Raw genomic sequence first — 22,781 nt, 5'->3', positions numbered from 1 at the left:
ACCAAGAAAGACAAGAGGTAGCACAACAAAATCTATTTTGTAGATAACATGTTGACCAAGTATCAAATGATTACGTTTACAGACGTCTGTGACGTGTGGTTCCTGCCAGAATCAGTAGCCAGAGTAGCCGCCATTGATGGAATCACCGCTGCCACACGTCTCGGCATTGAGTCAAAGAGACGTTGGATGTGTTCCTGGGGTACAGCAGCCCAAGCAGCTTCCACACGTTGCCAAAGATCATCTGGTGTGGCAGCTGGGGATGTAATCTGGGTGACTCGTTGAGCAACCATGGACCACATGTTTTCTATCGGCGAAAGATCCGGAGAGCGAGCCGGCCAGGGAAGCACCTCAATCTGGTTATTGACAAAGAACCTTTGGACAATGCGTGCCACGTGTGGTCGCGCATTATCCTGTTGAAATACGGCTGTGGCCGAGCCCTGAAGGTAAGGAAGGACAACTGGCTCCAGCACCTCGGATATGTAGCGCCGGCTATTTGAAGTACCGGCAATGCATACTAGAGGCGTGCGAGAGTAATATCCAAAACTACCCCATACCATAATACCCGGTGCAAGACCAGTGTGGCGGTGCATAATGCAGCTGTCCAGCATCCTCTCTCCACGGTGTCTCCACACTCGAATCCGACCATCGTGGTGCTGCAGACAGAAGCGTGCCTCGTCAGTAAAGACAACGTCATTCCATTCTGCCGTCCGCATCCGTCTGTCATCACACCATTGGCGACGGAGACGTCTGTGGTTCTGCGTCAATGGTAGACGAAGCAATGGACGTCTTGCGGACAGACCACTCTGCTGTAAACGGCGTCGAATGGTATGCGCAGACACTGGATGATGCGTTACAGACGCAATGTGCTGTGCTATGGTTCGGGATGTCACTGAGCGATCCGTCACTGCCATGCTCACAATTTGCCTATCAGCACGTGCAGTGGTGCACTGAGGTGAATGCGATCGACCACGTCGGTCCGTCGTACCCTCCTGCATCCAACGGTCACATATCCGCATTACAGTTGTTTTGTTTCGTCCAACACGACTAGCGATTTCTCTGTATGATAATCCACAATCTCGGTAAGCCACTATCCTTCCTCTGTCGAACTCGGATACTTGATCAAACGATGTTCGCTGTTGTCTACGAGGCATAACTGATCGTTTTGTGAAACAACCACAAGGTAAACACACGTGCCGAACGTACACTCGTCGAAATCGCCAAGCCTTAAATGGCGCTATGAGATGGCGCCACAGGCGCGCGTAATGTGCGTCTGCGCTGAAATTCTAATCAGTTGCATATCTCATTGCTGCAAACTCATGGTGTAAATTTCACTTGATTCGGATGCTTCCTCCAAGGTGTTGCATTTATGGTGGCCAGCAGTGTGTGTATGTATATGTCGAGGTATAATTGCTTTGTTTTGTAAATATTATTTGTATTTTTACGCTGGGTGTGGCCTAGGGGAAACTATGCTATCGAACGATTACATCGATAGCTCGATAGAACCAAAGTGTTTGGGATCTTTGCTAGTGTTAACTCTGCCGCATGGAGGGCGGGCAGAGAGGGTCTGGCTGGAGTAGGGTGGCAGAGCAGGTGTGTTGTGTGACGCTCCCGCCAGTTGCCGCGCTTTCAGGGTTTGGCAGCATGTAATTGCGCTCGACTTGCTATGATAGTTTCTGGTACGGTGTCGCGGACGGGAAGCATTAGCTGGTGCACATCAAGAGCCCGTTTTGCCTGGTGACCGTGTCGAGAAGAAGGCGCGCCAACATCCAGCTTCTGCAACAGCGACGGCCGACAATGAGTGACTGTCGCCACCTCCTCGATCGACGGCTTCAAACCTTCAATCAACCAACAAGGAAGACTGGAAGCACGTAAAGTTTCAGAACTGTATGGCAGACCTCAGATTTTAAAATTGCTCCATTTTCCTCAGAAAATTACAGCAACTTAGCATGAACCTTTCTTGCTCGTTGTCCCAATTGCATTACCAAACAGGGTCCCTTTCTTTTCCGGAATGTACCCGCGTGTCGTTGAAATTCAAACGCCAGCATTAAAGTAATATCATTCGATTTCACTGCTTTAATTTCAAAGTTCAGTTAAGGTATTCATAGCTGGCTCCAATATTTAGATTACACAAGCACAAATTAAGAGTGCGAGTTTTGTTACCATATTTTTGCTTACCTGTGACTGCAGCTCAGCTTGGTACATACTAAATTTTACTATTCTTAATTGTTCAGAATCATTTAATTCAAGTTCAAAGTTAAATCTCTTATTTGTAAATTGCGTAGATTCAAGTAGCTTTTGAAATGATTGTTGAGGTAGCCCAAGACTAACCGAATTTTACTGAATTTCGTAGTGCTTCAGAAACAAAGCTCACTATTAAATTCAGTCACTAAATTAACTTTCGATTTTCCGGTTTTATGAATTCTTTTGCTAAATTGAGTCACAGTGTAGCGAAATTTATTACTTCTGACAAACATTCAGTTTTCACATAACACGTGTCAACCGTCAGTTGCCACGCTTTTAGTGCTAATTATATGTGCAATAACCTTTCTTTTTCAGTTATTTTAGTAGTTGTCCTAGGACTGGCGACTGTAAGTTTCCCCTAATCTCAAATATCTAATTAACGCCAGTTAATTGTTAACGTAACGACCGAACATTTACTTTGTTTATTAACTTTACCCTTTTCAAAATTAATTTCCACCAATTTCATTTGCATTTTTCCTTTTCATTTAGATGTAACCCTTCCTCCCTCTTTACTGACAGATTAACTTTAGTGTCGATTGCTTTTCCCAAATTTCCATTAGGTACACGTGGTTTAATTTTTCACTGTCATTAAGGTCGATAAGTGAGGAGGAGGTTACAGTACCACACACAGCTATGTAACGCGGTGTATGAGCAGTGGTCGCAAAAATATCCTGGTGGACAGGCATTTAGAAAGTGCAGCTAATCAAATTTTTACTGACATTAATAAGTGGTTCATAGCCAATTCACCGCCATTAAACTTTGAAAAGACCCACTATATGCAGTTCAGAACTTCCAAGAGATTTCTTTCTGGTGTGTGTATAAAATATGATGACATGGAAATAGGAGAAGTTGAGAGTGTTAAATTCTTGGGATTACAACTTGATAATAAATTCAGTTGGGAGCAACATACTAACGAACTGCTAAAGCGCCTAAACAAGTCTGTGTTTGCATTGCGAATGATGTCAGACATAGCAGATATAAATATAAAAAAAACTGGCATATTTTGCTTATTTTCACTCCATTATGTCATATGGTATCAAATTTTGGGGTAACTCCACAAACAGAGTACAGAAGCGTATAATAAGAGAAAGGAGTAGTGTAAATCCAAGAACATCATGTCGAAACAAATTCAAAGAACTGGGCATACTAACCACAGCTTCTCAGTATATTTATTCCTTAATGAAGTTTGTTGTAAATAATACATCTCTTTTTCCGACTAACTGCTTAGTACACAGTATCAGTACTAGGAATAAGAACAATATACATAAAGATTTAAAATCACTTACTCTTGCCCAGAAAGGAGTCCACTATTTAGCAACGCATATTTTCAATAAGTTACCAGCAACCATTAAGAGTTTAGTTTCAGACAAGGCACAATTTAAACATAATGTAAAAGAATTTTTGGTGGCCAACTCCGTCTATTACTTTAATTTTTGACAATACTTGGTTGTAACAGCCAAGTAACAACCTACTGTGTGAATGATGGATTTATGGAAAGCAGATGCAAGTCTTAAGTCTGTAAATAGTGGAAGTATAATTTTAAATCTTGTATACAATCTGACTGTTCTTAACCGAGGATCACTGAAATGAATAATTTACTTTAATTTTTGACAATACTTGGTTGTAATAACCAAGAAACTAGCAAATGTCTGAATGATGGACTTATTGAAAGCACATGTAGGTATTAAACCTGCAAATATTAGAAGTTTAAATTTAATTCATGTACATAATTTTACTGTTTACTGACTGAGGATCATTAAAATTAATGAAACTCAAGTTTTTCTAATTGCATTTTTGTAATTTGTTTATCTGACATGTTCCACACCCAGGAGGATTCCCTCTTTTATGGGTCTGTGGAATGAATAATTAATCTAATCTAATCTAATCTCTATATACGAAGACAGTAACTTGTTCTCGAAAGAACAGTTACTGTTGATGACCGTGCAGCTTTTCCCTTGAATAAATGATGACTAACTGACAACCTCAGCTGCCGACAGGTGTTGTTGATATACCTGGATGTGGACAGCTGAAAATATGTGCCCCGACCGGGACTCGAACCCGGGATCTCCTGCTCACATGGCAGACGCTCTATCCATCTGAGACACCGAGAAAGAATTTTTGGTGGCCAACTCCGTCTATTACTTTAATTTTTGACAATACTTGGTTGTAACAGCCAAGTAACTACCTACTGTGTGAATGATGGATTTATGGAAAGCAGATGCAAGTCTTAAGTCTGTAAATAGTGGAAGTATAATTTTAAATCTCGTACACAATCTGACTGTTCTTAACCGAGGATAAGTCCCTGCAGTCGCGCTATTCATCTGCGTCCTCGGTGGCTCAGATGGATAGAGCGTCTGCCATGTAAGCAGGAGAACCCGGGTTCGAGTCCCGGTCGGGGCACACATTTTCAGCTGTCCACATCGAGGTATGTCAACAACACCTTCGCAGACTGAGGCTTACGCCTTGGCCGTGAAAACGGTTTCAAGCCCAACAATAACTGCTGCTGTCGGTGAATACAGGTCTGTCTCAATCAGTCTCCGAGCGAACATTGTGAACGGAACAGCATGCGATGGACACTGGGTCGGGTAGCTTGCAAAAGGCTAGTGCTCATAGAGGCAGATAAAACGACACGTCTTCAGTTCGTCAAAGAACGCAGAAACCGGACAGCAATTGACTGACACCGATCTAAACTGGTGTTAGAGACAAGACTTTACCTTCCCGTCTCCTCTATACCTCTTTTGTTACGGAACCTTCCCTTCTACAATAATCTATGAAACCTTCCCTTAGGATTTCTATCTCTTGCTTAATGATAACAAATGAAATCTTCCCTTTGAAATTAATTCTCTTTCCCAATCTTCGCAGAACAAATTTAAATGCTGATTATTAAAAGTGATTTTCTGATTATTTCGACGAAACATAGAATGTGTCGTCGTCGTGGCCCTCAGTCGTTACTGCAGTAACCCAAAACTGTTCCTTACCTTTTTTACTGTTACTGGATCGCCATCTGACTGCTACATCGAACTGCGACGTGAATATACTTACTCTGTTTTACTATATTCTATTAGCTGCTGGTGGGCTGTCATAATAAGTGGCTGTATTTATTACGAAAGCAACGTTATTCTTTAATAGCAATGCTGACGTTTTTCTTTAATTAATTTGACTGAAGTTACTCAATTCATAGTTAAGCTTTTTCTTGACAACAATAAAATTTTGCAAAGTTTTACGTTGAAGGTTTTTGGGATGGACTGTAATCAGTAATGCAATATTGCTGGAAAAAATTAATTATATTCTGAATGAAATGATTTTAAACGTTCAAATGGGACTTACTTTTTACAACTAGCAATGCGCAAACATACCTTCAGTAGTACTGAGTTTCTCAAAAAAAAAAAAAAAAAAAAAAAAAAAAAAAAAAAAAAAAAAAAAAAAAAAAAAATTCAATAATATTAGTTCCTCTTATGATAATAGTTAGCTGATGTCTCTGTACATCCGTTTATAATCTCTTGTAAATCATAGCTAGTGGCTGGCAGGCACACCGCTCCTCTCAACCTCTCGCTTCGGACGTGCTACCGACTCGCTTCACATCTCGCGTACGACTGACTTCGTACGAACGCTAAAGTTCGGTCTCTCCCGCCAACAATGCTTTCTGGTGCAGACGATCCCTGCTATCATTACAAAATGTATCAATGCGCGGTCTTTCCTGCTCTTTTCTTAATGTGTCTCCATGCGCGGTCTCTCCCGCCCTTTTAAAAATTATATCAATGTGCGATCTCTTCTGCCAACAATACTTTGGTGCACACATTCCCTGCTACCTCAGTTATTTCCAACATGGCAAGTATTAATTATTCCTACTTAATACTATTGATAAAATATAAACATCTTTCGTAAATTGTGGTTTGACAATAGACAATAGAAATATACACGTCTTACAGGATTTCCTGTGAAGCTATTCTGAACTGTTTTCTGTAAATTATTTCGAGAAGATACGGTGCGCAAAACAATTAGGAGGACAAGAATTTGGTCGAGCGTATCACGTATGTAGTCCGCGATTAAGATACAATGACGGAAAAAAATCGCAAGAACCAAGGAGTTGTGCGAAATAAACGAAAGTTGGTAGGCGTGTTTCTACATCTGAAAAACGATGCCTGTTGAGAATATCACGCCAGTCGCATAAGGGTGACGCTAGTAGCGCGACAATGACGATGCAAATCAGGTTCGCTCTAAACACACGCTATAACAAAAGAAAAAAAAACGGTTCAAATGGCTCTGAGCTCTATGGGACTTAACATCTGAGGTCATCGGTCCCCTAGACATAGAACTTCTTAAACCTAACTAACCTAAGGACATCACACACATCCATGCACCAGGCAGGTTTCGAACCTGCGACCGTAGCAGCCGCGTGGTTCCGGACTGAAGCGCCTAGAACCGCTCGGCCACAACGGCCGCCGGCACGCTATTACAGTCGTGAGCGTTAGATATCTATGAGATTAGACGTGGCCACTCGATGTTAGCCAAGAATGCGTTTAAGGCGACAAAGACGCCTTTATCAACACCACACTGAGTTTTAACGAGGTCGTATGGTAGGGCTACGAGAAGCTGAATGTTCCATTTGCGATACTGCAGTTAACCGTGACAGGAATGGAGTGACCGCACATGATTTCTGGCAGCGGCGGTCATGAGAATATACGGTCACAAAGAACCTACATCTGGAGTTATCGCCTGGATGCTATATCGCACAGCAGCAGGAGCAATCTCCTGGCCATCCCACATACGCCAACTGCAAATTTGTTCGTCAATCTGATGACTCGACCTGTTGTGCTATCACTCATGGGCAGCACTCTGGGGTGTATTTTCCAACAGGATAACGCTCGCCCAGATACCTCTGTTGTAACCCAACATGCTCTACAGAGTGCCGACATGTTGCCTAGGCCTGCTCGATCACCAGATTTGTCTCCAATCGAGCACATACGGGACACTATCGGACGAAAAATGCAGCGTCATCCACAAACAGTCCCTGTATTGGCGGTTCACGTGCAACGGGCATGAAACTCCATCCCACAAACTGACATCCGGCATCTGTACAACACAAAGCATGCATGTTTCCGTGCTTTCACTCGACATTCTGGCGGTTACACCGGTTATTAATGTACCAGCATCTCAAATTCGCAATGGCTTATCTCGCGCTTACATTAACCTTTGATCTTGTAATGTTTACCACATAAATATGTTACCTAGACAAACGTATTACAGAAATTCCATTGAAACTTGGGACATAGGGAAGGCAGGAATAGGTGTGGACGGGACATACTCAGTTACCGTTGGTTGCTCAGGTATTTTTTTTTAAAATCACGTCCGCTTTATTTTGAACCAATGGCATATAACGTTGACAGTGAGCAACAATTATCAACTTTGACTGTTAAGACAATATGTAATTAAAAATTCTTTAGACAAATTGCATTCACAGCTGAAGGCCTTATTGACCAGAAATTCAAATTATTCGTTGGCTGAAGGCCCCAATAGTAATAACTCAAAAAATGATATGATGACTGAAGGCCTAGATAGCAAATTCTTACTAAAATATTGTTAAAAGAAAATGGACAATCATATTAAGAGACAATATCTCATTAAAATTCTTCAGACAAATTGCATTCATGGCTGAAGGCCTTGTTGTTGTTGTGGTCTTCAGTCCTGAGACTGGTTTGATGCAGCTCTCCATTCTAATCTATCCTGTGCAAGCTCCCTCATCTCCCAGTACCTACTGCAATCTACATCCTTCTGAATCTGCTTAGTGTATTCATCTCTTGGTCTCCCTCTACGATTATTACCCTCCACGCTGCCCTCCAATGCTAAATTTGTGATCCCTTGACGCCTCAGGACATGTCCTACCAACCGATCCCTTCTTCTAGTCAAGTTGTGCCACAAACTTCTCTTCTCCCCAATCCTATTCAATACTTCATCATTAGTTATGTGATCTACCCATCTAATCTTCAGCATTCTTCTGTAGCACCACATTTCGAAAGCTTCTATTCTCTTCTTGTCCAAACTATTTATTGTCCATGTTTCACTTCCATACATGGCTACACTCCATACAAACACTTTCAGAAACGACTTCCTGACACTTAAATCTATACTCGATGTTAATAGATTTCTCTTCTTCAGAAACGCTCTGAAGGCTTTATTCACCAAAAATTCAAATTATTTGTCGGCTGAAGGCCCCAATAGTAATAACTCAAAAAACAATATGATTGCTGAAGACCTAGATAGCAAATTCTTACTAAAATATTATAAAGAAAGGACAACTATATTAAGAGACAATACCTAATTAAAAATACAAACTGCATTCATGGCCGAAGGCCTTATTGACAAGAAATCCAAATCATTTGGCGGCTGAAGGCCCCAACAGTAATTACTCAAAAACAATTTGACAACTGAAGGCCTAGATAGCAAAATTCTTACTAAAATGTTATAAGAAAGGACAATCATATTGAGAGGCAATATCTAATTAAAAATTCTTAAGGCAAAGTGTATTCACAGCAGAAGGCTGTGAATCTGACCAAATCAAGAGAGAAGTGGGCCTCAGACAGTGTCCCAAGGATCAAGTCGCTCAACTTCGTAAATGATGAGACAGGCAGCCAAGAGTTGTATTCACTTGACTGGATGGCAACTCAAGCTAATGGCAGATTAAACGCCGGCCAACACTCTTGCAACATCTACCTAACGTCTGATATCCAACACAACGATGGAATAACCCAGGCAAGGCGGAACCGACGGACAGCACTGCATCTTCTGAATCCGCTGCTTAGAACATCCAGAAGCAGAAGGACCCACTACGACCAAAGTAGTTCAAAAGAAAGAATTATCCGAACCACAATCGAGGAGGCTGTCGAACTACATGCCTTACTGGACAGCAGGGTCAAGGCGAGGACAGGTAGATGCCGCGAAAATACGCTAACCTCCAGGGCAGGTAACTGGGGCGTTAGCGGCCACTAGGCAGAAAAATACCGCTGGTTCAACTTCATCAATAAACGTAAGGAATTCAATGATTAATAATGAAAGGTGGAGGGCAGGTAATTAATTTCGCCAACTCCAAACTCTCCACTCGGTGCTCTTCGTCTCAGCGACCCTGCGAGCAGCAAAGCGCGAACAAACGGCGTGATCTCAAAATAGTGGAGGTTTCACTACTGGATTAATGCTCACTTAACTCAAACCTCCTGGGTCCGGTGGAGAACGAGGTTGTCGCCCTCACAACTGCAGCCCCTCGATCCGGCAGTGCCTGGGTGTCGCCAGCAGTCCAGGCATGTCCTCGCGCTGCCGGACCCCACTGCTGCTCCGTCTCAACCAAAATGCCAACACACCCATCCCAGTAAACACTTCGCATCCTTCCAAAGATAGTACCACTGTACTAGATATAGATAACGCTGCTGCTGCCACTCGCGGACAGGCAACTCTAGCAAACATAGTGGCACCAGTAACACAAGAAGAAAACGAGACGCCACTTTCCCTATTACACGATGCCAACCTACCAACGGCGCCAACGCGAGCTGCACATGGCTCATCTATTATTCTATATTAATTATGTTTTGGTGTTGCCATTTTTTTCCGCCAGTGTGTACACTATTGTTCTTATTCTTTCGACATGCTTTAATAATGAGGACAGTTCCCCACGACACGTTTGAAAGCAGTGGCTTAGTGGTGGTGCATCGTGCTATGTCTAAGAGTGAACTGGACGAGCATAGCGAGTGTAAGCAACGTGTGCGTCTCTTTACTCTTTGTGTACGTCTCATGAATGAAGATGAGGCGTCTGCCTGATGCAGAACGTGTCCGCCCACTGGCATGACTACAGGAAGGTTCGATCATCCATGTAGTGTCTACAGAGCTTAATGTTGTTCGGCGGGTTTTAAAAACTATATTGTGAAACAATTGCATACGCAAGTAAGCTAGCGCAAGGCCGAACATCGGCCGCAGACGACCGATGTGTGTTGTTCTATCCGTCAGCGCTCTTCGTCTGCCTGGGACCTGCAATATGGTCTAAGGGCAGCAACTGGTTACAGTGTCAGCGACCAAACAATAGGGAACAGACTCCGAGACGCCGGTGGAAGACAAGGAAGACCTCATCACGTCCTTCGATTAACTGCTCGACACATGAGAGAGATCGACTTCGATTTGCCGAGGAACATAGGCGCTGGCAGGTGCGGCACTGCCGCAGTGTTTTGTTTGTAGTCGAGTCCCACTTTCGTCTAACAAGGTGCGAAGTGTATGTCGTCTGCGTGGTGAATGTTGTAATGAAGCAGCGGTCCAGGCAACGTACAGATTTCGCTACGGCTGTCAAGGCGTGCGGTCGCATCACAGTTGATGACCAGTCAGACCTTTGGACACTCAGAAGTCGACTTGGTGCTCAGAGGTACATCGACGACATTGTACTGGATCTTGGTATGCCCATTGTATTTTAATGGGTCCCCATTTTATTCTGTAACGAGACAATGCGACAGCGCTTTGAGCAGCGGCCAGCACGGGAACATTACAGGACCTCGCGATTGAAACCCTGAGTCCTGGCTTCAACCCCTTGAGCGTGTATGCGTTACACTGGACAGACAACTTCTGACCCGTCCTGTAGCATCTCGGACTCTTGAACAACTTACAGATGTCCTTCTACATCTACATCTGCATCTACGTGATTTCTCTGCTATTCACAGTAAAGTGCCTGGCAGAGGGTTCAACGAACCACCTTCATGCTGTCTCTCTACCGTTCCACTCTCGAACGGCACGCGGGAAAAACGAGCACTTAAATTTTTCCGCGCGAGCCCTGATTTCTCTTATTTTATCGTGATGATCATTTCTCCCTATGTAGGTGGGTGCCAATAGAATGTTTTCGCAATCGGAGGAGAAAACTGGTAATTGAAATTTCATGAGAAGATCCCGTCGCAACGAAAAACGCCTTTGTTTTAATGATGCCACTCCAATTCACGTATCATGTCTGTGACACTATCTCCCCTATTTCGCGATAATACAAAACGCGCTATCCTTCTTTGTACTTTTTCGATGTCATCCTTCAGTCGCACCTGATGCGGATCCCACACCGCACAGCAGTACTCCAGAACAGGGCGGACAAGCGTGGTGTTAAGCAGTCTCTTTAGTAGACCTGTTGCATCTTTTAAGTGTTCTGCCAATGAATCGCAGTCTTTGGTTTGCTCTACCCACAATATTATCTATGTGATCGTTCCATGTTAGGTTATTTGTAATTGTAATCCCTAAGTATTTAGTTGAATTTACAGCCTTCAGATTTGTGTGACTTATCGCGTAATAGAAATTCAGCTGATTTCTTTTATTACTCATGTGAATAACTTCGAACTTTTCTTTATTCAGGGTCAATTGCCACTTTTCGCACCATACAAATATCTTATCTAAATCATTTTGCAAGTCGTTTCGATCATCTAATGACTTTACAGCCGGTAAATGACAGCATCATCTGCAAACAATCTAAGACGGCTACTCAAACTGTCTCCTATGTCGTTAATATAGATCACGAACAACAGAGGGCCCATAACACTTCCTTGGGGAAAGCCGGATATTACTTCTGTTTTACTCTATGACTTTCCGTCTATTACTACTAATTGTGAACTTTCTGACAGGAAATCACGAATCCAGTCGCACAACTGACGCGATACTCCGTAGGCACGCAGTTTGGTTAGAAGACGCTTGTGAGGAACGGTGTTGAAAGCCTTCTGGAAATCTAAAAATATGGAATCAATTTGACATCCCCTGTCGATAGCACATATTACTTCATGAGTGTAGAGAGCTAGTTGTGTTTCACAACAACGATATTTTCTGAATCCGTGCTGACTAATGTCAATAAATCGTTTTTTTTGGAGCTACTTCATAATGTATATGTTCTAAAACCCTACTGCAAATCGACGTTAGTGATATAGGCCTGTAATTCAGCGGATTACTCCTACTTCCCTTTTTGGGTATTGGTGTGACTTGAGCAATTTTCCAGTCTTTAGGTATGTATCTTTATGTGAGCGAGTGCTTGTATATAATTGCTAAGTATGGAGCTATTTTATCAGCATACTCTGAGAGGAACCTGACTGGTATTCAATCTGCACCGGAGGTTTTGCCTTTATTAAGTGATTCAAGCTGCTTTGTTACACCGAGGATATCTACTTCAATGTTTCTCATCTTAGCAGTTGTTCTTGATTCGAATTCAGGAATATTTACTTCGTCTTCTTTGGTGAAGGAGTTTCGGAAAACCGTGTTTAATAACTCTGGTTTAGTGGCACTGTCATCAGTGACTTCACCGCTGTTATCGCGCAGTGAAGGTATTGATTGTGTCTTGCCACTGGTGTGCTTTATGTATGACCAGAATCTCTTTGGGTTTTCTGCCAGATTTCGAGACAGAATTTCGTTGTGGAAATTATTAAAAGCATCTTGCATTGAAGTACGCGCCATATTTCGAACTTCTGTAAAACTTTGCCAATCTTGTGGACTTTGCGTTCTTTTGAACTTGGCATGCTTTTTCCGTTGCTTCTGCAACAACGATCTGACCCGTTTTGTCTACCATGGGGGATCAGTACCATCACTTATTAATTTATGTGGTATATATCTCTCAATTGCTGTTGCTCTTTGAAAACTTTCCACAACTTTTCTACACTTTCATGATCAGATCTGAAGGTGTGAAGACTGTTTCTTAAGAAGGCGTTGAGAGCATTTTTATCAGCTTTTTCAAATAGATATACTTTGCGTTTCTTTTTGATGGTTGTACGTGTTACGGTATTCAGCGTAGCAGCAACTGCCTTGCGGTCGCTGATCCCTGTATTCGTCACAACACTCACTACTTGTCCAGCATAATTTGTTGCTGATCAAGGGAAAAAATTCCACAAGAAACTTTTCCCACATTTGTCAGGAGCATGCCTCGAACATGTGAGGTAGTAATACGGGCATGTGGAGGGCCCACTAGACGAGAAAATGTTTCTTTCTTTGCCTTATGGGACTTAAGTGAAGGTGTCTCCACTTTGATTTACGATACTGTGTTAAATTCCTGGTCGTAGCACCAACGTGTGTGGTGCTGTACGGTTCCCATGGTGCCTGCTGCTAAGTGCGCTCTCCCAGTGTCTTGTTGCAGCATGATGCGGGGACCCATTAAAACTGCAGTGGGCATAACATGACCCAGTACATTTCCCTTAAATAAGGTTTCTTTTTCCAGAACAAAAATCTGTTTCACTCCAAACGTTCCTGAAGAAATAATGCAAGCGTTAAAAAGTGCCTCTAAATTTTTGAGCAGTGTAGGTAGAGAACCAAATCGTGAGGATAACGTCCTAATCTCCTAGCAACGATAGCAAAAAAGAGCCTTGAAACTTTTTTTATCAGTTAACTCATCAATGACCATGGGTGTTACAAGGAATGTTAAGAATAGGAGGAAAATATTTTTGCTTAGTAAGAATGACATTATTGTGGCCAAGATAGACACGAATCCCACGCCTAATACAGTAGTACCAGTTTATATGCCTACTAGCTCTGCAGATGATGCAGAAATTGATGAAATGTATGATGAGATAAAAGAAATTATTCAGGTAGTGAAGGGAGACGAAAATTTAATAGTCATGGGTGACTGGAATTCGAGAGTAGGAAAAGGGAGAGAAGGAAACATAGTAGGTAAATATGGATTGGGGGTAAGAAATGAAAGAGGAAGCCGTCTGGTAGAATTTTGCAGAGAGCATAAATTAATCATAGTTAACACTTGATTCAGGAATCATAAAAGAAGGTTGTATACATCGAAGAATCCTGGAGATACTAGAAGGTATCAGATAGATTATATAATGGTAAGACAGAGATTTAGGAACCAGGTTTTAAACTGTAGGACATTTCCAGGGGCAGATGTGGACTCTGACCACAATCTATTGGTTATGAACTGTAGATTAAAACTGAAGAAACTGCAAAAATGTGTGAATTTAAGGAGATGTGACCTGGATAAACTGACTAAACCAGAGGTTGTAGAGAGTTTCAGAGAGAGTATTAGAGAACGATTGACAGGAACAGAGGAAAGAAATACAGTAGAGGAAGAATGGTTAGCTCTGAGGGATGGATTAGTGAAGGCAGCAGAGGATCAAGTAGGTAAAAAGGCGAGGGCTAGTAGAAATCCTTGGGTAACAGAAGAAATATGGAATTTAATTGATGAAAGGAGAAAATATAAAAACGCAGTAAATGAAGCAGGCAAAAAGGAATACAAATGTCTCAAAAATGAGATCGACAGGAAGTGCAAAGTGGCTAAGCAGGGATGGCTAGAGGACAAATGTAAGGATGTAGAGGATTATCTGACGAGGGTAAGATAGTTACTGCCTACAGGAAAATTAAACAGACCTTCGGAGAAAAGAGAACCACTTCTATGAATATCAAGAGACCAGATGGAAACCCAGTTCTAAGCAAAGAAGGGAAAGCACAAAGGTGGAAGGAGTGTATAGAGGATCTATACAAGGACAATGTACTTGAGGACACTATTACGGAAATGGAAGAGGATGTACATGAAGATGAAAAGGGAGATATGATACTGTGTGAAGAGTTTGACAGAGCACTGAAGGACTTGAGTCGAAACAAGGCCCCAGGAGTAGACAACATTCCATTGGAACTACTGACGGCCTTGGGACAGCCAGTCATGACAAAACTCTACCATCTGGTGAGCAAGATGTATGAGACAGGCGAAATACCCTCAGACTTCAAGAAGAATATAATAATTCCAATCCCAAAGAAAGCAGGTGTTGACAGATGAGAAAATTACCGAACTATCAGTTTAATAAGTTACAGCTGCAAAATACTAACGACAATTCTTTAGAGACGAATGGAAAAACTGGTAGAAGCCGACCTCGTGGAAGATCAGTTTGGTTTCCGTAGAAATGTTGGAACACGTGAGGCAATACTGACCCTACGACTTATTTTAGAAGCTAGATTAAGGAAAGGAAAACCTACCTTTCTAGCTTTTGTAGACTTAGAGAAAGCTTTTGACAATGTTGACTGAAATACTATATTTCAAATTCGGAAGGTGGCATGGGTAAAATAGAGAGAGCGAAAGGCTATTTACTATTTGTACAGAAACCAGTTGTCAGTTATGAGAGTCGAGGGACATGAAAGGAAAGCAGTGGTTGGGAAGGAAATGATACAGGGTTGTAGCCTCTCCCCGATGTTATTCAATCTGTATATTGAGCAAGCAGTAAAGGAAACAAAAGAAAAATTTGGAGAAGGTATTAAAATCCATGGAGAAGAAATAAAAACCTTGATGTTCGCCGATGACATTGTAATTCTGTCCGAGACAGCAAAGGACTTGGAAGAGCAGTCGAACGCAATGGACAGTGTCTTGAAAGGAGCGTATAAGATGAACATCAGCAAAAGCAAAACGAGGATAATGGAATGTAGTCGAATTAAGTCGGGTTATGCTGAGGGAATTAGATTAGGAAATGAGATACTTAAAGCAGTAAAGGAGTTTTGCTATTTGGGGAGCAAAATAACTGATGATGGTCGAAGTAGAGAAGAGAAGATATAAAATATAGACTGGGAAGGGCAAGGAAAGTGTTTATGAAGAAGATAAATTTGTTAACATCGAGTAAAGATGTAAGTGTCAGGAAGTCGTTTCTGAAAGTATTTGTATGGAGTGTAGCCATGTATGGAAGTGAAACATGTACGATAAATAGTTTGGACAAGAAGAGAATAGAAGCTTTCGATATGTGGTGCTACAGAAGAATACTGAAGATTAGATGGGTAGATCACATAACTAATGAGGAGGTATTGAATAGAATTATGGAGATGAGGAGTTTGTGGTACAACTTGACAAGAAGAAGGGACCGGGACATGTTCTAGGGAACAAGAGATCACAAATTTAGCATTGGAGCGCAGCGTGGAGGGCAAAAATCGTAGAAAGAGACCAAGAGATGAATACACTAAGCAGATTCAGAAGAATGTAGGTTGCAGTAAGTACTGGGAGATGAAGAAACTTGCACAGGATAGGGTAGCATGGAGAGCTGAATCAAACGAGTCTCAGGACTGAAGACCACAACAACAACAACAACAACAAGAATGACAGGATAGAAGCAGTAGAGTATCTGAGGCGTCAGAGTCAGATATTCAGTCCTGAGGACGCAGATGTGGACACAAATGGATAACATTCAAAGACATCGTCAATACGCCTTAGACAATTACGTTCCGAGCAAGGTTTTGCGGGATAAGAAAGACACTGTGATTGAATTGCCGTGTAAGCTGCTAGAAATCAAAGGAAGCTTCATTATATGTTTAAGAAAAGTCGAAGCCTGGCAGACAAACAAAAGCAGAGCGAAGGGAAAACGAGCGTAAGGAGAGCAGTGAGAGAAACTTCAATGAAATTTAAAGAGAAAATTTTCCGATCAGCCTGATAAAACCTGTAAGAATCTTTGGTCTTATGCGTCCAAAGTACCTATGTATTTGCGTCGCTGGCACTGAAACGGAAGATGACAGAGGAAAGGCCGCAATACTAATTTCGTTCTTTCGCAACTGCTTTTTGGCGCCGAAGTGGCAGATATTTAAATAAGAAAGCAACTACAGTCCCTTTATAGTAGAAAAGCATCTGTACTAGACGAAATACCTGTCAGGTTCCACAGAGACTATGAGAAAGAACTTGCTTTTCTTGTAGCAGTAGTTTGTCGTATTTCGCTGGGGCAACGAAGAGATCCTAGAGACTGGAAAAAAGCGAAGACCATTCCCATTTTCAAGAAGGATCGTAGGACAGATGCACATAATAAACAGGCCTATACGGCTGATGTCAGTTTGTTGTGGAATTATGGAATATGTTTAAAACTGACATATTATGCTGTTTTTGAAGGGACAAAATATATAAAAATCATTATGGGCGGAAACAAATATTTTGTGATCTCAGCTCATTTTCTAGGTCCGTAAGATCCAGAGCGCGCAGACATAGGCGCCCAGGTTGATACCGCGTCCCGTGACTTCAGGAAGGTTTTCGAGAGAGTTACTCTCTGTCGGTTAGAGAGCAAAATACGAGCTTACCCAGCATCGGATCAGATTTGTGGCTCGACTCAGGACTTTTCTTTCAGATAGAAGTCAGCACGCCCTTCTTAGCGGAACGAAACAAATAGCTATGAAGGTAATTTCAGGAGTACCCCAAGAAAGTCTGACACGACCGTTTAAAGGTACCAAACACCTGAAAATTTGCGAATTACTGGGAAGACTGAAGAGAATGAAAGATTGGTGCAGGGTCCAGCAGTTGACCATGAACCTAAAACAGATATATTGTACATAAAATGCAAAGAAATCCACTACTGTCCAATTACTCTATTGGCGACGTATCACTGGAAACATTAACCGCCGTAAAATGCGTATGAGTTGTGATGAATCCCTCTTACATATCTTTCTTCTTTTCTTGACTGTTTATTTGTTTTGCCACAAAAAGGACTGTTTGTGAAGGTAGTAAGCCTCTTGAAAGGATGTGAATAATATTATTCTCTACATTTTCGTGATCAATACCCCTATGCCAAGCCAGTTAATATGGGCAACAGGTAATAAAACAGAGAAATTAATAAGGTGGACATATCAAAATGCTTGCCCTTTTTGTATCCCGTGATGAAACGTGTCCACCAATTTCTGGCTGACTCGTTTGATGCAAATAAGTCTCCACCATCAATTTCCGCCAGTCATTTTAATGTGGGAACAAGCAGATATCAGCTGGTACAGAAGTAATTGCTATCTAACAAGTACACAGCACCCTCGTGTAAAAAAATAAATAAAATAAAAACTTTGAGGTTTGCAGATGACATTGTAATACTGTCTGAGACAGCTAAGGACTTGGAAGAGCAGTTGACCGGAATGGCCATTGTCTTGAAAAGGGATTATAAGATGAACATCAACAAAATCAAAACGAGGATGATGAAATGTAGTAGAATTAAATCGGGTGATGCTGAGAGAATGGCAGCAGAATAACTGATGACGCTCCAAGTAGAGAGGATATAAACAGCTGGCGCAACGGCAAGAAAAGCGTTTCTGAAGAAAACATATCCGTTAATATCGAACATAGATTGAAGTGTTAGGCAGTCTCATCTGAATATTTTTATGGAATTTAACCATGTATGGAAGTGAAACATGGACGATAAATAGTTTAAACAAGAAGCGAATCGAAGCTTCTGAAATATGGTGTTGCAGAAGAAATCAGGAGATTCGTAACTAATGAGGAATTACCGAATAGAACTGGGGAGAAAAGAAATTCGTGGCACACCCTGCCTAGAAAAAGGGATTGATTGACAAGACACATTCTGAGACATCAAAGGATCACCAGTTTAGTACTGGAAAGAAGTGTGGGTGGTTGGGGGGTGGGGGGTTAAAAATTGTAGAGGGAGACCAAGAAATGAATACAGTGAGCAGATACAAAATGATGTCAGTTGCAGTAGTTATTCGGAGGTGAAGAGGTTTGCACGGGGTTAGACTTGGCCACTGTTTCTATGTTTCGATACAGTGTATCGATACGTGGAACTGTTTCAGTGTTTCGGGAAACTTCCGGAACGGCTGTGGTTCACTGTTTCGAAACAGTGGTGTTTCATTCCGCCCCTGTCTCAGATAACCGGACCAGATTCGATCTCGAGGCAGACACAGAAACTGCACCGTTGTTTCAAAATAATACTGTTCACCCCACCTGTGCTTGGAACGGACTAATTGTATCGATACAGTGATGTTTCATTCCGCTCTGTGTCGGACGAGATTCGGGCTCGGCACAGGCACTGAAACACAACATACCACTTCATGAAACACTTTTAAGAGTGTCGAAATCTTTTTGACAAGCAATAGCATGAAGCTTAAGATATCCGAAAATAAATCTTCGTTTCTAGCTGACTGTCCTATTCCGAAATGGCGTAACATCTGCTTTATAAACACTAACAAAACTAGAAAACAACGCATACTATTCACATTCAAAATAATAAATATGTGAAAATCATTCAGTTAAATTACACTTTTTTTTTTGTAACATACGCTTCTCTGTTCATGTACAGTAATCACATTAAGAAACGCAAGTAAGCCTACAACATTTTGAATAAAAAAAGGCGTAGAGTGACAGTTATTAGACATACACATAAATTTGATGTCGGTATAATTGCAAGCAATCTGTTTGACATATCACTGATAGTGTAATGGTGAACGGGAAGGGCTGGGAAGTATGGTGAATGTATAGTAACAGGTCGAAACACCTGGCAAGACAAAATTTTTTCTGTTATATTTTGTTATTTTTTTCGAATTATTTGGCGTTATTTGTGAGTCTAAAGTCACTGTGCCTATTATCCACTATGATTCCCTTTGTGTGCGTGGAAATTAGCAGGATGGGTATATTACCCATACTAACGGAATGTGGGAATCCCAGTAGCATATCCGTTGTTTCTGCAGTTTGCTCCCATCTCCAGTTCCGTTCTTGGGGGTTCTTCTGTCTTCAGCTACGGCTGTCCTCAGCCAATTTAAAAGTACGAAATTCACACGACAAGAAAGCAGCGCATTAGCTGCAGGAAATACGAAACTGCCAATACGTCTAAGTGATAGTTTCATACTTTCTGCGACATGATTAGCGCTCTCGCACCTCATTTCTGTTTATGTGGACATACTAATACAGTAGACATTCAAGATTATAAAATGTGTAGGTTTATTAGATTACAAAACAGTAACTGTTTCACTGTTTCGAAACAGCGTATCGAAACATTACATTGTACTGTTTTATTTGTTTCGAAACAGTTACGTGTTTCAGTTTGCCCATTTCTACACGGGATGAAGTTGGATAGTGAGTTGCATCAAAACAGTCTTCGGACTGAAGATCACAACAATGGAAATGATCGTATGGCATTGTTGGCCGGGAGGCCTCATTCGGGGGAGTTCGGCCGCCGTATTGCAAGTCCTTTTTAGGTGACGCCACATCGGCGACTTGGGAGTCAATGATGATGAAAAAGATGAACAAGTACACACAACGCCCAGTCCGCTGCCGGGAATCGAACCCGAGCCCCCTGCGTCGTAGGCGCTAATGCTGCCTCTGTGCTACGGAGGTGGACATCACAACAATAAAAGTTACGCAATGTAGCGAAAGTAGTGTTTGCACATTATTTCTTTGTCAGTTAATTTCGAAGTGTCCCAGAACCGGGGGTTTGGAGCGCCAAGGGACGGCGGCGGTGCGTTGCTTCATCTTTGTCAGCGAGGCGTGAAATTTTCCGGACAAAAGCGACTGTGGGAAGTGGTGTCTTCCTCCGACGCATTTATTCGCGACTGTACAGCGTCTTACCTTTACGATACGCATCTGAGGTGTGCTCCCACGTGACGTCACGGCGGCAATTTGGCACAAAACATAGCCGTTGCACATTTCAGCTACTCAAAGCGGACTCTTTTTGTATTTTCGTTGGCCTGGTCGGCTACGTCAAATTTTCACTAGAGATCGGGAATTCGAAAAGGCTAGTCTGCGCTCATTCATGGGACGACCACTGGTTTCGGACCCCGACTGGCCGATGGCAGTAATGGCGCGCTGTCATACACACACCGGAAGAGAGTGGGGACTGCAAACGACAGTTCACTCCTGTCGTATAGGACGACAGGCAATTACAGACTGTGACGTGCCTTCCCTCCTCCTTCACTCGCCGCTAGGAGACGCGACTCGAAACGATGTTCGTCCCCGTCGGTATGACGTGGAACGCCACCTGTAACTCACGTAAAAACACAGCTCCTTGCGTGGTTTAGAGATATTCTGTTATCTGACCGCAGCAGTCTTCTCAGCTTGTGCGAACTGGTAAACTGCAATCGTTTATTTTTATTTTTATGCTCGGTTAGTTCCGTGATGAAATAAAATCTTGATTCTCGATTTCATCATTACGGTCGTTTTTCACATCATATGAGGTGCATTCAAGTTCTAAGGCCTGCGATTTTTTTTCTCCAGACTGGAAAGGGATAGAAACATGCGCATTGTTTTAAAATGAGGCCGCGTTCATTGTCAATACGTCCCAGAGATGGCAGCACCGTACGGCAGATGGAATTTTACCGCCAGCGGCGAGAATGAGAACTGTTTTAAATACTTAAAATGGCGAAGTTTTTCCTTACTTGAACAGCGTGCAATCATTCATTTTCTGAATTTGCGTGGTGTGAAACCAATTGAAATTCATCGACAGTTGAAGGAGGCATGTGGTGATGGAGTTATGGATGTGTCAAAAGTGCGTACGTGGGTGCGACAGTTTAATGAAGGCAGAGTGTCGTGTGACAACAAACCGAAACAACCTCGGGTTCGCACAAGCCGGTCTGATGACATGATCGAGAAAGTGGAGAGAATTCTTTTGGCGGATTGCTGAATGACTGTTGAACAGTCGCCTCCAGAGTTGGCATTTCTGTGGGTTCTGTGCACACAATCCTGCATGACGACCTGAAAATGCGAAAAGTGTCATCCAGGTGGGTGCCATGAATGCTAACGGACGACCACACGGCTGCCCGTGTGGCATGTTGCCAAGCAATGTTGACGCACAACAACAGCACGAATGGGACTTTCTATTCGTCGGTTGTGACAATGGATGAGACGTGGATGCCATTTTTCAATCCAGAAACAAAGCGCCAGTCAGCTCAATGGAAGCACACAGATTCACCGCCACCAAAAAAATTTCGGGTAATCGCCAGTGCTGAAAAAATGATGGTGTCCATGTTCTGGGACAGCGAGGGTGTAATCCTCACCCATTGCGTTCCAAAAACTACGAAAATGTTTTGAAGAACAAATTCCTTCCTGCACTGCGACAAAAACGTCCGGGAAGGGCTGCGCATGTGCTGTTTCACCAAGACAACGCACCCGCACATCGAGCTAACGTTACGCAACAGTTTCTTCGTGATAACAGCTTTGAAGTGATTCCTCATGCTCCCTACTCACCTGACCTGGCTCCTAGTGACTTTTGGCTTTTTCCAACAATGAAAGACACTCTCCGTGGCCGCACATTCACCAGCATGCTGCTATTGCCTCAGCAATTTTCCAATGGTCAAAACAGACTCCTAAAGAAGCCTTCGCCGCTGCCATGGAATCATGGCGTCAGTGTTGTGAAAAATGTGTACGTCTGCAGGGCGATTACGTCGAGACGTAACGCCAGTTTCATCGATTTCGGGTTAGTAGTTAATTAGAAAAAAAGTCGGAGGCCTTAGAACTTGAATGCACGTTGTACATAGTGAGGATGAAACTTTTCTGCGTACTATGCCGTTGCTACGTCCAGATATTAGCAACGGTCCGGCGTAACTTCAGAGATAACTTATGTCGGAGTAAATGTTTTATTAATACGCCGTAATACTGGTTTAAACTAGTCACTTTTCACTGTCCATTATTCATGTGCTCACTTAGACACTTAAAATGTTTAAAGAGTCAATCAACTTGCATTAATACACATTGTATTGTCCGTTTAATGAGTTAGGCGACGCGGAAGATCTATCTTTTGACTCAGATTCTATTGTTCTTTCGGGTCTAGTGAAGCAGGGGATACAACCTGTCGGCTTTGACCAGTGACGTCAGAATTGGCCAGAGAGCATTTGTTACA

At 42.4% G+C, this 22,781-nt stretch overlaps 1 non-coding gene across 1 annotated transcript; it reads left to right on the top strand.

Moving 5' to 3' along the window:
* Positions 1-4,567: 4,567 nt before the first annotated feature.
* On the top strand, positions 4,568-4,641 carry Trnat-ugu. The gene has a single exon. It is a non-coding gene; the product is annotated as a tRNA-Thr (tRNA).
* The last annotated feature ends 18,140 nt before the right edge of the window (positions 4,642-22,781 follow it).

The sequence above is a fragment of the Schistocerca piceifrons genome, chromosome 3, assembly GCF_021461385.2.
Source record: "Schistocerca piceifrons isolate TAMUIC-IGC-003096 chromosome 3, iqSchPice1.1, whole genome shotgun sequence".
NCBI lineage: Eukaryota > Metazoa > Arthropoda > Insecta > Orthoptera > Acrididae > Schistocerca > Schistocerca piceifrons.
The sequence above is the reverse complement of the archived record's forward strand: the minus strand, read 5'-3'. Positions and strand labels throughout refer to the sequence as shown.